The following is a 14,223-nucleotide window of genomic DNA, read 5'->3' on the forward strand; positions in this document are numbered from 1 at the left end:
TTTCCTTTCACAACATGACTAATATGAAAATAACTTTCGCATGACTGCACATGTATAACCTGTAGCAAATTTCTTGCTTTCTTAATAAGGGGGAGAGAAGAGGAAGGAAGGGAAAAATTAGAACCAAAATTTTTAAAATTAATATGAAAGATTATTTTTATAAGTAATTAAAAAAATAAAATATTTTTTAAAATAAAAGACAGATCAAACAATTAAATTCTGTATTGTCACTATTGGGTTTCTGAGAAGTTTTATAACTCTTTAGTCTCTCTTGTGTGTTATTCCTAAAGCATATTTTCTGACCTTTTTTTAACTCTCCCTCATCTATTTGCACTTTTTCATTGGTGTTACCAAGCAAGCATCAAAATGTATGTTGAATTAATTCTGAAGTTCTTGCCACATGATTTTTCTACCTCTATATTCTCTGAATGTTCACCCATAAATTGCAATTATTATCATGGTATTTGTCCCTAAAAAAGAAAATCTAAACTTAAATTCTTCTATTTAGCTGAAACTTAATATTTGTTACTTTTTTTTTTATTATAACAAAAATGCCAGATAAATACAATTCAGTTCCTCTAGTACTGTGTTCACTTGTGAATCATTCAACAAGAATCTTCTATTTGGAATACCAATAGCTCAGAGGTAGTTCATAAAGTTTTATTTTAATGATTCTTAAAGGCACTTACTTTCCCCTTTACTACTACCTCTCTGTCAACATTACTGAAGAAGTGTCAAGAAGTGACTTCCAGATTAGCCAGCTACCTAAATGGGAGGCATATCTCCAAGCTCCCAAATTCATATTACAGCAAAAACCTGAAAATGTTACCAGACTGAATAATCAATACAAAATCCAATGATAAGCAAGAAACTTCAGCCTGCTCAGAAAGTTGACCAGAAGGTATGGGATCTTCTAGCAAACTCAGCACTAACCTATGCAAATAAGCCAGGTTCCACCAACACAACACAACACAACCATTCACAAATCAAATAAATATTTAGTTTGAAAGTCTCTGTGTCCTGAGGGGTCCCTAGATCCCATGAAAGAACCAGGGAATTAAAAAACTAGTGGGGAGACCTTGGAAACCCAAGAAACAGTAACCATCAGAGTGGCCCAGAAGGGTTCTTACTCAGATAGAACTCTCGTACTTTATTCTGAAATACCATAGAGAGCCCTAAAGATGCTCCTCAAGTATCAAGGGGGAATTGGGGAAACAATCCCAGGAAGTGGAAGCCAGTAGGACTGAGGGGAACCAATTTCCCCAACCACATATGGGGGGGGGGAGGGGTAGAGCCTTGCTCTAGAAGAAAACCCCAATTCAGGCTCTGAAGTTGAAAAGAGAAGTATATCAAATTATATCAATTATTATAAATAATCTAGACCTAGCTTTAGATTAAGATAAACTCTAGAAGGTAGTTCCTTCTCCTCCCTTCAAAAAAAGTTTGAGTATCTGTAATAGTTATAATTAGAGACATGAAGAAATGAATAAACTTTCCACAAGGACTATATGAATACTTAGAAGAAATAAAGGACGGGGGGGGGGGGGGGAAAGAAGTAAAATTCTGTAGGAAATACTTGGAAGGAGAAAAAGTAGCAAAATCTTATCCAAGTAATATTCTGAAAACTAGATAAAATAAAAATCAGTGTTTCCATGAGAAGGCAAGAAATATTAGAAAAGGGGCAGCTAAGTGGTGCAGTGGATAGAGCACAGGCCTTGTAGTTAGGAGAATCTGAGTTCAAATCCTATTTCAGACACTTAATGCTTACTTAGCTGTATAAACTTGGGCAAGTCACTTGACCCCATTGCCTTGTGAAAACAACAAAAAAAATAGAACAAAGAAATAAATATACTGGGGAAAACTGGAGAAAATATGAGATATAAAAATCAATTTAACTGGGAGACAGGTCAAGGAGTAAAAATTTAAGTATCTTTGAACTCCCTGAAAACTTCAATAAAAATAGAACCTATATACTATGTCAAGAAAATATAAATTAAAGAAAAATGTCCACATTTACCCCAATCGGATAGAAATGTGAAGATAGAAATAATCCATCAATTATTTACTGGAGGAGAGAAAAAAAAGAAAAGTCCTAAGACTTTTCCAAAGCCAAAACCCACAATTCTCACTCATCTATTAAAAAGAAAAAAATCAAGAACAGTAGTTTTTAAATCGACATCACCATAACAAATAATTTTAATCTCTAAATTTTATAATAGAAAGAATCTGAAAACTTTGAAAATCTACACTTAACACAAACTCTGAAGTGCTACCTAATAATGAAATGAATGGCAAAAATAATGTCACTATCTTATATGATTTTGAAAGGGAGACAGGCATACTTTAAATGGAATTTCAAAAAAAAATCTTTTAGTTTGACAGCATGAATTCACCTAAAAGATCAACCATACTAAAAAAGGAGACATTTCTTAAAGCTATAGCCATTATTCATTCACTATACTTGACAGAGGCTATTAGCAGTTGAATAGTGATAAGGAATTGCAAGGTTGTGGGTATGATAGTGATTGTGGGTGAACTGAAGTATAGTGGAGAGGTGAAGATCATCAGAGTTAAAGAGAATGAAAAAGTATGAGATCAAGTTGTTAAGAGTTATCTACATGGACACTCAAGGAGAAAATAGCAAGATGAGGGCTAGGGTGGAAAGAAGACAGTTTAAATAAATTGTATGGAAAATGGAAATATATGGGGAAGTAAAAGTTGGAGACTTGGAATAGAAAAGATCTGAAAGAACTTTTGTGGAATTTGAAAGGAATTTGAATTAGAATAAAATTCTAATTAGAATTAGAATACTTAGAATAAAATAATTAGAATAAATAATTCTAGAATAAGTAATAAATAGAAAAATAATTAGAATAAAAGAGCTAATAAAATAATTGCTAAGCTGTAATCAAGAGCCAGTTGAGGGAATTTTAATGTGATATCAGTGTATGCACTTGAAAGACATATAAATTATTTCTACCACAAAGTCTTTGGTAGTTGTACCATTATTCTATCTCAAAGCAGTATTAATCAATTAAGTAATTTTTTACTCAGCTAAAACATGGTCAGGAAATTAGATAGCTCAGTGGGTGGAGTTTTGAATTTAGTCAGAAAGACCTGAATTGAAACATTTATTAGTTATATCAACCTGTGTAAGTCCCTTAACCATTATCTGCTCAGTTTCTTCATCTGTAAAATAGGAATAATAATAGTATTAACCTCCCAAAGTTGTGAGAATCAAATGAGATAATATTTACAAAGTGCTTAGCAAATTTTAAAGTGTTGCACAAATGCTAGTTATTATTAAAATAATCAAAGATTTAATATAAGGGAAAACACTGAGCTGAGAAAACAAAAGGAAGTTATAAAAGTGGAATGATTCCCTAATTGATAAATGGTCAAATGATATACATAGACAGCTTTCAAATGAAGAAATTAAAACTATAGATAACCATATGAAAAAAATGCTCCCAATTATTATTGATTAGAGAAATGCAAATTAAAACAACATTGAGGTAATACCTCACATCTATCAGATTGGTCAAGATAAGTAAAAGGGAAAATGATGAATGTTGGAGAGGTTGTGGGAGGACTGGGACATTGATGCGTTGCTGGTGGAGTTGTGAACTGATCCAGTCTTTCTGGAGATCAATATGTAACTATGCCCAAAGAGCAATAAAACTGTTCATATCCTCTGACCCAGCAATTTCAATTCTAATTCTATATCCAGAAGATATCATAAAAAAATGGGAAAAGACCTACATGTTCCAAAAATATTAATAGCTATTCTTTTTGTAATGGCAAAGAACTAGAAATTGAGGAGATACCCATCAATTGGGGAATGCCTAAACAATTTAAGGTACATTAATACTATGGAATATTATTGTTCCATAAGAAGCCATAAATGGTTGAACTCTAGAGAAGCATGGAATAAATTACAGGATCTGATGCTTAGTAAAGGAATAGAACCATGAGAACAATGTACACATTATAAACAACACTGTGAGATGATCAGCCTCAATGGAAGCAGCTCCTCTCAGAAATTCAGAGAGCTAGTACAAGCATATTAGACTAACTATGGACAATGTTATCCCAATCCAGAGGAAGAAAAACAAAACAAAAAAAAAAAAAAACCCTTCAGAATCTGATGAACAATTTATAAAAATTCTCTTACATATCTCTTTCCCTTAATCCTAATTCCTCATACTGAAAATGACTATTCTGTAAACATATTTATCAAAAATATGTATGTATGGGTGGCTAGATGGCACAGTGGATAGAGCACTGGCCCTGGCGCCAGGAGGATCTGAGTTCAAATTTGACCTCAGACACTTATTAATTACCTAGCTGTGTGACTTTAGGCAAGTCATTTAGCTCCATTGCCTAACAAAAATAAACAAACAAGGAACAAATATGTATATATAGAATGCTAACCTGACCATTCACTGTTGGGGGGAAGATGGTAGGAAGGGAGAGTGGGAGGAAATTTTGTAACTTAAAAATATACATGTGCATATGCATGAAAAAAAATAAATAAATGATTCTTTTTAAAAGTGGAGTAAGAGATGGAAGGAGAAAATGAGGATTGAAAAGACTAAGAGAAGCTCTTGGTAACAAGAAAGGTAAACCAGAATAGAGGATATGTTACATTTCTACTTAATAAAATTGTTACCTTAAAAACTCCATGCCATTGTACTGACTGTCCTCAAATCTTAACATGTTCTTCTCACCTCTGTCTCAAAGATCCCTTCTCTGCCCAGATTGCACATTCCCTCTACTTCTAGAGCCTTCTCCTCTAGGATTCCCTTACACCTCTTCTATGAGAATGATGATGATCATTTGTTCTGAAAGAAGACCTTGACCCCAGGGAAGAGATACCATGACAAACATATAAGTGGATTCAACTGTACCAGTTTAATTGCAAGTTGCCTCCCCAATTAGCATATGAGCTCCTTGAAGGTAGGGACCAGTTTTACCTTTCTTTGTGAGAATTAGGCACAGTGTCTGGTATATAGAAAGTACTTAATAAATGGATAAGATAGAAATGGATCCTGATCCTTTTTTCTTAAAGTATGATTTTTTTATGAAGATGAATAAAATGAGAACCCCTACCAAAGGTTTAATGTCCCAAATTTACTCTTTGAACACGTACTATACTTTAAAATAAATGCTAGAGTCTAAGAAAAGAACACATTTATTTAATGAAACACCATATGTTTCAAGAGTGAAAAATGTTACAATACCCGAATTCCTTTGAGGACACCTTCTGAAAGATTAAAGTAATAAAAATATTCAAGACTTTGATTCCCAGGAGCTGAATAGTGGCACTTCATTTCCATAAGGTACTGATTACCAACACCAACACTTCTGCACACATATATTAAAGTGTCTCATGGATTTACTGCAACCAGAAAAAATAAAAGTTAGGCTAACATTTTTAAAAATCATTAAAAGGTTATCTTCCATATATTTTTAATGGATTGCAAGATCAGAGAGGAGCTCTGTACTAGACTATTATTTGTTTATGTTCTATTTCAAATATTTTGAGTTTGAATCAAGCTGAGCATCTGATTTTATTTCCAAAAGAACCTTCTTTACAGTCAAATTAATTGATAGATTTTAAATCTTTTATCAGTCTTTTTATTTTACCTCTCCTAAATTTTTTTCTTTGAAACTCTTAAATCATAGTTTTATGATAACTTGTTCTGTTTTGTGGAATGGTGACTGATAATAAGTTTTGAAGTCAATTAAAAAATTATGTACTGTCACAAAAAAAGATTTTTATGTGAGCTAAGAAAAATTAGAATATATAAGACTTTCCTCAAGCAAGAATAAATGAAACTGAAAATAAAATGACCTGTGTAGTGTGCTTTGTAGCTGAAAGAATGTTCTGGAATTAGAAGAGACTGGGATTTAAGTCCTGCCTCTGAGAATGGGTCATATAAACCTTTCTGAGTCTCAGTTTCTTTATCAACAAAGTAGAGATAATAAAATCTGTATTATTTACCTAATGAGAAGATCAAATGGAATACAGTGTGCAAAGCACTACATATATTTCAAATATTATTTTATGCATTCATAATCTTAGAGGAAGTATGGTACAGAGACAGACAGACAGACAGAGAGGGACAAAGACTCACACACACAGAGAGAGAGAGAGAGAGAGAGAGAGAGAGAGAGAGAGAGAGAGAGAGAGAGAGGAAGAAAGGGTTGAACTGTGTTTTAGTCCTGCTTCTAAAGAACAAGTTTTGTAACCTGAACAAATCATTTAAGTTTACAGTATTAGCTTCAAATAGACCTAAATTAGAGCTCAATCACAGTACATAGAACACCAAGCCTGGAGCCAGAAGTTTCATCTTCCTGAGTTTAAATCTGGCTTAAGATACTTACTAGTTGTGTCACCTTGGATAAGTCACTTAATCCTGTTTGCTTCAGTATATTATATCTGAAGAAGTTTCCTCTCCCCTAGAAGCTATAAGTCAAATAAAAGGACCAACAAAGTTACCTTCAACTCAAAGATTATAAACCTTAATGATAAATCATTCATTCATTCTTTTCACATTTATTAAGTTCATACTTTAGTACTACTATGCAAGATACTAGGAATACAAGACAAAAATAAAATTGTCCCTGCCTTCAAAGAGTTTACATTCTATTGAAGGTTAAAAATATTATGTACATAGAAAATGATAAACAAAATATATAAAAATGATATCTCAGGAGAGGACATTAGTATCTAGAGTCATCTGGATAAGTTTCCTCTAGGAGAAGACATTTGAGTTAAACTTTGAAGGAAGCAATATATTTTATAAGGTGAGGTTAAAAGCAAGGGATGGGAGGCAATCTATTCAAAGACTTCTTTTCAATCAAGTGAATTTGTCTTGAATATGTGTTGAATTCTTTTCCCATCATGAATCAAATATTGATTTGTATTTTCTGTTATTTACCCCAGTTGGTACTATTTGCCAACATACTGAAATCACTAGTTATGGTTCTGGTTGGTAGAAAATATTATTTTTAAAAGAATCTTCTCCTCCTGATTGTTTCTTGCTGTTCAGTTATTTTCTAGTTGTGTCCAACTCTTTGTAATATCATTTAGGGCTTTACTAGAGTTCTTTGACATTTCCTTCTTTAGAGATGAAGAAACTGAGATTAACAGGGTGAAGTTACTTGTCCAGGGTCGCACAGCTGGGAAGAATCTGAGGTCAGATTTGAATTCAGGAAGATGAGACTTCAGGTTCCACTCTACTGACCCTCTCTTTTCCTCAAAAAGGGCTTAGGATTTAGTAAAAGAGAAAAATCTGAAATTCTGAAATGATGCTCATCCACAAGCTTAGTTTAAAGAAAGTAATCATTTTAAAAATAAAACTATGCTTTTTACATTTCATGGAATAATAGGTTGTTAGAGTTTAATTAGAAATTATATGATATGACTTTTTAATAGCAGAGAAAATGAAATTAAAGAAGGGTTACAACTTGTCTGAAGTGTCTCAGAAAACTGCGAGATCAGCATTCTTTCAACTGCCCTAGGCTGCAAATCTTTATCTATGTCAATTCGCATATCTGAAATAGTCATTCAGTCAGTCAATTAGTATTTATGAAGCACCTACTATGTGACAGGCTTGGTAAGTGATGGAGAAAGAAAGGCAAAAAACATTCCTGATCTCAAAGGCTCACAGTTTAATGGGGTAAAAAAACATGCAAATGATGTATAAACAAGAGAAATATGTAGAGAAATATATGATAAATTAGGGATAATCTCAGGGAGAAATACTCAGATTAAGGAGATCTGGAGGGAAGGATTCTTTAAATCTTATTTTTTTTTGGCAAGGCAATAAGGTTAAGTGACTTGCACAAGGTCACACAGATAGATAATTATTAAGTGTCTGAGGTCACATTTGAACTCAGGTCCTCCTGACTCTAGGGTCTAGGCTCTATCCACTGTATCACGTAGCTGCCCCACTAGCAAAGGATTCTTCTACAAAGCGTGATTTCAGCTAAGAATAGAAAGAAACAAGAGAATCTAAGAGGTTTGGATAAGGAAGGAGCACCTTCCAGGTAGTAAAAGCATTTCTATTTCATAGGCAAAGACTGATTCTCTGATCAGTTTTCATTTTAAATCCCCTCACATACACACACACACACACACACACACACACACACACACACACACACACACTTTCAGAATTCTAGTTCTACCTAAATGGAAATTAAAATTATCTAAAGAATAAAGTCAAAAAATAACTTCCCATTAATTAGGTTTTTTATAACATATATATCAATAAAATGGAGGTGAGAATATATCTAAATTATTACTGGCAAGCTATGCCTTTTCTTAATTAAAAGCTCTTTTGCTTCTTTCCAACATTATTATCAAGGCATAGAATAAAAACAATTCCTTCTAATTCTTTAGATTCAAAAGAAATAATTGTATATTATGTTTTGCAAGCTTTAAAGTGCTATTAAATACAATTATAGTTGTTACTTTATAAACTTTCCAAAGGTAGGGTTACATCTTTGAAATGTACTTTTCTGGATTATATTGATTAACTGTTCCAAGCATTCAGTAAACATTAAATTACATCAGTGATAAAATGCAATTAGCACTTGATCAGATTAATAATCTGAGAGTGAAGTTGACAAGTGTGAGAGTTAATATAAGAACTCAGTGAAGAAAAACTCAACCTTAATATAGGCCAGTAAGGCTACTATGTAGCAGTTTAATACTATCTGAATGTGGAAAGGATAGAGGTTACACAAGGGGGAGAAAAATGAATGACATATTCACCAACTCTCTTAGTTCACATCCACTGCTACACAATCTTAACTGGGCTGTGCTTGTGAATCCTTATGATAATCAACATTTAATAACCTGGCAGAACAGGGAAAAAGATCAGAGTTGGATAGTAATAGCAGCAGCCAGACTATGCAAGTATGCGCGGTGGTGTGGATGCCCAGGTTTGTTACGAAGATAGATGTTGTAAAATATATTCTGTTTCTTAAAACATCCAGCTTGAGTAATTTGGATCTTTATTCATTTCTTTTTGCACATTTGAAATTAATGATCAAATACTATCTATTGTAAAGGCAATATAATGTCAATTATTAATATCCATTTTAGTGACTACTTATCTTTTCCTCTTGACACCAAATGAGTTTTTTCCTTCATGGAAAAGTTAAGTTGCAACTGAAAAATCATGATAAATAAGATGGAACCTGGGCCAGATACTGACCATTGATTTTTCTCCAGCTTTCATGAATGAAATAAACACTTCAACCTTTTGATTCTATATACACTACATATTTTTCTATCTACATAAAAAGTAATTCATTCTTTTAAAGTTATCTAATTGAACACAGACTTTATAGAAATTGTAAACATTGTGCTACTGAGACTTTCTAATGCAATATTTTGAGCCTAATGAGTTTATGAATATATAATATTACCTTAGAAGAATGACCACAGAATTTGCCTTTGTAGATATTTTTGTTCCTTGATCTGAATTTATATTCATTTTATCTTTGAAAGTTTTAGATGTGTCTTATTTATGGAGAACTGTATGGCAAAACTTCCAAGAGTCAAGTCTAATGCTTCATTGTGGGGTGGAGATGACCCTGCACTCTGGAAAGAGAATTAGAGCACTGATAAATGATTCTGCTATAGTAGGGACCAAAATGTAGGATGTATGTTTATTTACTGGGTACCCCATGGTGCTGCACCTTGAGGTGCCATATTATCAGTATTAGCCAATACAGCACCTGTATTGCCTTTCATAAGTCTGCTAAAAGACATTGTCTCTTTATCAATTAAACATTAAGAAAACATAATACTTTATATAATTTGTGCACTAGACAGTGCTCTATTCAAACTGCTAAGATCTCATCAAAAACTTTTTCTGACATATTGCATGCACAAGATAACTCCATTCAGAATAAATGCATCATCCTAAATATGCTATATTACTTCAAACATCCAGGCAAAGAAAGAATCCTACTAGAAAGGATTCTGAGTCCTAGTCTAGGAATAGTTGCAAAATATTGCTCAAAAATCTTAAAACCAGGAGCATCTATAGCTATTGGATCACTAAATTTACTTTTGAAAATATTTCTAGTTCAGTTTTGATCTTTTATACCAGAAGTTCCTAAACTTTCTTTGTGTCCTTGACCCCTTTGGATATCTGATGAAGCCTATGGAACTTTTCTCAGAATGAGGTTTCTAAATGCATAAAATAAAATACATAATATTCCCATAATATTACCAAAAGTACAGTTAAAATACCTTTTTCACAATTCACAGATTTCTCCCCCTCCCCAGGAAAGAACTCCTAATCTATATTGCACAGGCATTCTAATTCTCCATTGTAATCATAATTGAGAAGAAAGTAAAAAAGAAATAGAACAGGTGTCCCTTCTCACCTTTTTCTCTCTCAATCAGAAGTCATAAAAAGATGAGAAAGGATATGAGAAGGATATGAGAAAAGGTCCTGGTATCCAGGACCTACCACCAGAGTCAAAGAAAGAATCCAAAGGAAAATACAAGGGCAGACCAGGGAACTGATAGCAGATCCCTGGCCCCACAACCAACCACTGAGGTTTCTGTAAGTTGTTGAGGTCTGGACTCACTTCTCTGCCCAGTGGTCTCTTGTTGGTTGCTATGCCCCCAGTCCCATCTCAATTCTTCTGCCCTGGCTTCTGGGACTGATACCCCAAGAGCCATTGTCAGAGTCCACAACCACATTATTCTCTGGAGACCTCTTGGTTCCTTAGACAAAAGAAAAATGTTAGATGATTCTCTCTGTTCTCCCTGAATTCAATGGAATGCTGAAAGGAAGGGAACTTACCTGGAAATTTTGACTCATGGAACCCGGCAGCAGAGTGGTGAAATTCATGAATTCCTTCTCAGAATGCTGTTTTTAAAGGCATAAAGGACAAAGCTATAAAATGTTTTAAAATTATGTATGTATGTATGTATATATATATATATACATATAAAATTTTATATTTTAGGTGAAAGTAGAATCTTTCAGAAGTCATGTTATCACTTGCTCTACTTAAATCATGAATATCCTTATCCCCTAATCCCAGAGAGGAAAATAATTACAATATTTAAAAGTAGAGAAGAGGACAATTAGTGTGTACTCATTAATAGAAAATGTTTAGATACAATCCCAGGGGAAAAAAACCACTCTTCTTTGAAAGGACCAATTTAAATTAGGGGAATGGTCCTCACAAATCACTATGCATATTTATCACAAGGACTTCGTTTTTCTTTTTTTTTCTTCTAAATTGTGAGGGTGAAAAAATCAATAGTTGTTTATTGAAAAATAAAATTGAAAAAATCTAATAGATTGATCAATGTGATAATTCAGTTGGTAAGGCAATCTAAGAATTAAACATAAACACAAAATGGACTTTAGTCTGGTATGATGACCCTCTTCCATAATTATGCTGCTGTCAAAATCGGACAGTAAATAGATAGCTAGTGCTAAGAATCTTGCCATTTTTAGACCACAGGTAAAAATAACTAAACCATTGATATTTTAAATATGAGATCCTTATTCAATGACCAAAATTTGTAATACCACTAGGGAAACCTACTTATATTAAACTTGATGGTCTCACTACAAATAAATCCAGAATATAAAAGAAAGTTGCTGCTGAGAAAATGGGTGGATCACAGATTCTCTTCATAAATAAAGAAGTTGGTGGAGTTGGTTTAAATGTTTATCTAAAAGCAACAGCAAAAATCATTTTGGACTACAATGCTCATGAAGAACATTTGAAAACGGTCATTATAAGGACAAATATAGTTACATATCAATATTTATTGTAGAGGATTTATAGAAAATTTCTAAGAAGAATATATATCCTACAAGCTCTACTTGAATACTCATTGATTTTTATGCAAAAGTGGACATTTCACAAGATGGTCTGAAATATATTGGAAAATATGGCAGCAAAACGAGTATGAAACAGTATGAGAAAAGAAAAGCTAAGTGTACATAGAATATACAGAAGCTATATTTAAGAAAGCTGAAAAATTGATGAGAACAATCACTCACATAGCCTATTGTCATTCCATGGTTTGCCTTTTATATTTTTCCTGTTTATGTCCTTATTTTTAATTCTATTATTCCCAATGACTCTCTTCCCTTCCCCCAAACATAATTCTCCCTTCAACAAATGAAATAAATCAATTCATTGACTATATCTAGAAATATGTGCCTGATTTTTCATTTTCACTTCACCACCTTTTCTACCAAGAAGCAGATGTGATGCTTTATCTCCAGTCCTTTGAAATGAAAATTTGCTACTGCATTCAGAGTTTTGAAACCTTTCCACTTTATTTTGCTTCACATTATCATAGTCATGTTAGGTATTTTCCTAAGTGTAATCATTTCATTCCACATCAATTCATACAGATCTCATGTTTCTCTAAATTCTACAGCTTCATTTCTAAAGTTACATTAATTTTTCATTATATTCATACAACATATTTTTTTCAGCTATTCTGCTAATCATTGGATGCACTTTTTCCTTTCAGTTCTTTGCTACTCCAAAGAGTACTGCTATGAATATTTTTGTATGTGACATATAGGAATCTTACTGTCTTTGACTCAGTATATATCTAAAAGTTATATCACTAGATCAAAGGATATGTATAGATTAGTCACTTTTTAAAAACAATTCCAAATTGTTTTCCTGATCAGTGAGATCCATTTACAATTTCATTACTAGTGCATTAGTGTGTTTGTTTTTCCCAAAACTCCTTTATAATTTGTCATTTTCAACTTCTCTTCAACTATATGATGAATGTGAAGTGAGATCTCAAATCTCAGAATTCTTTTAATTTTCATTTCTGTAATTATTAATGGATTGGATTATTTTTCATGACTTTTTGATAGCCCATATTGATCTTTTTAAAATTTGTTTATTTCTTTTTTGGAAGGTAATGGGGTTGATGTGCCCAAGGTCACACAGCTAAGTAATTATTAAATGTCTAAGGACAGATTTGAACTCAGGTCTTCCTGACTTCAGGACTGGTGCTCTATCCAGTGTAGCACCTAGCTGCCCCTTGCTAGTTCTTTTACTTTGACTATACATCTATTGAGAAAAGGTTTTTGTCCTTATATATATTTTAGGAGTGTGCTGGAGCCAGATCTAACTGACTTTCAAGAACAGATCTTAAATTTTCAATGTGAGCATTCACACCTCAAAAATAAGCGATTGCCTCAAGTCAGGGCATAATTTATTAGTTTATTGATAATCCAGGCTTAAGAAAATGGTAATAATGCAAGTTATAATTAAAAATGTTTGCATAAATGTTGCTTTCATAAAGCCATATTTTTAAGCATTTTCCTAACTCTCTAGGAAATACAGAGCTTGTATTGCTTGCTAAATATCTGAGTATTATATTGCTCTCTAAATAATATCTGAGCTCAGCAGGAGTACAGTAGAACATTAAAAGAATAAAATGATAATAGCTTGATGATAGTCTACAACAGTAACAAGAAGAAACAATAACTGGCATTTAAACATTTTTCATTCATTGTCTTATTTGAGCCTCATAACAATTCTGTATATTTATATCAATTTATATGTTGAATCACCTACTTTTGTCAAGAGATATTTGTTGCATATCTTCCCCAATTAACTGCTTCCCTTTATATTCTAGCTATATGGCTTTTGTTCATGTTAAAGAGCTCCAATTTTACCTAGATTACTTTTTTCATTGTATCTTCCAAAAATAATTTCTATCCCTTATTTAGTTATGAATAATCCCCTTAAAATTGTTGGAAAAATATTTCTTTCCAATTTCCTCAAACTCTCATGACGCTTTTTATTTCAGTCATAAATTCATTTGGAGTTTATTGTGATTTATTGTCCATGATATTTGTTTAAATTGAATTTTCTGCCAAACAGCTACTAATTTTACAAACAGTTTTTGAACAGGGGCCTGACCTAATAGCAGTTACGTCATGAAGTTTATCAAACACTAAAATACTATGTTGAATTGCATCTGAGTTGCATCCCTAATCTATTCTAGTAATGAACTTTTCTACAACCAGTACCAGATAGTTTCAAATATTGCTTCTTTTAGTTATAACATGTGTAATCTAGCATCACTTTTACAGGATCATACATTCTACAGAGTTCATCCTGAGCAGATGGAGGTGTTTCTCTTTTCTACTGTCATCAACTTGAACCCCCATTAGTTTTATT

This window comes from Macrotis lagotis, chromosome X (genome assembly GCF_037893015.1).
Source record: "Macrotis lagotis isolate mMagLag1 chromosome X, bilby.v1.9.chrom.fasta, whole genome shotgun sequence".
NCBI classification, from domain to species: Eukaryota; Metazoa; Chordata; class Mammalia; order Peramelemorphia; family Peramelidae; genus Macrotis; species Macrotis lagotis.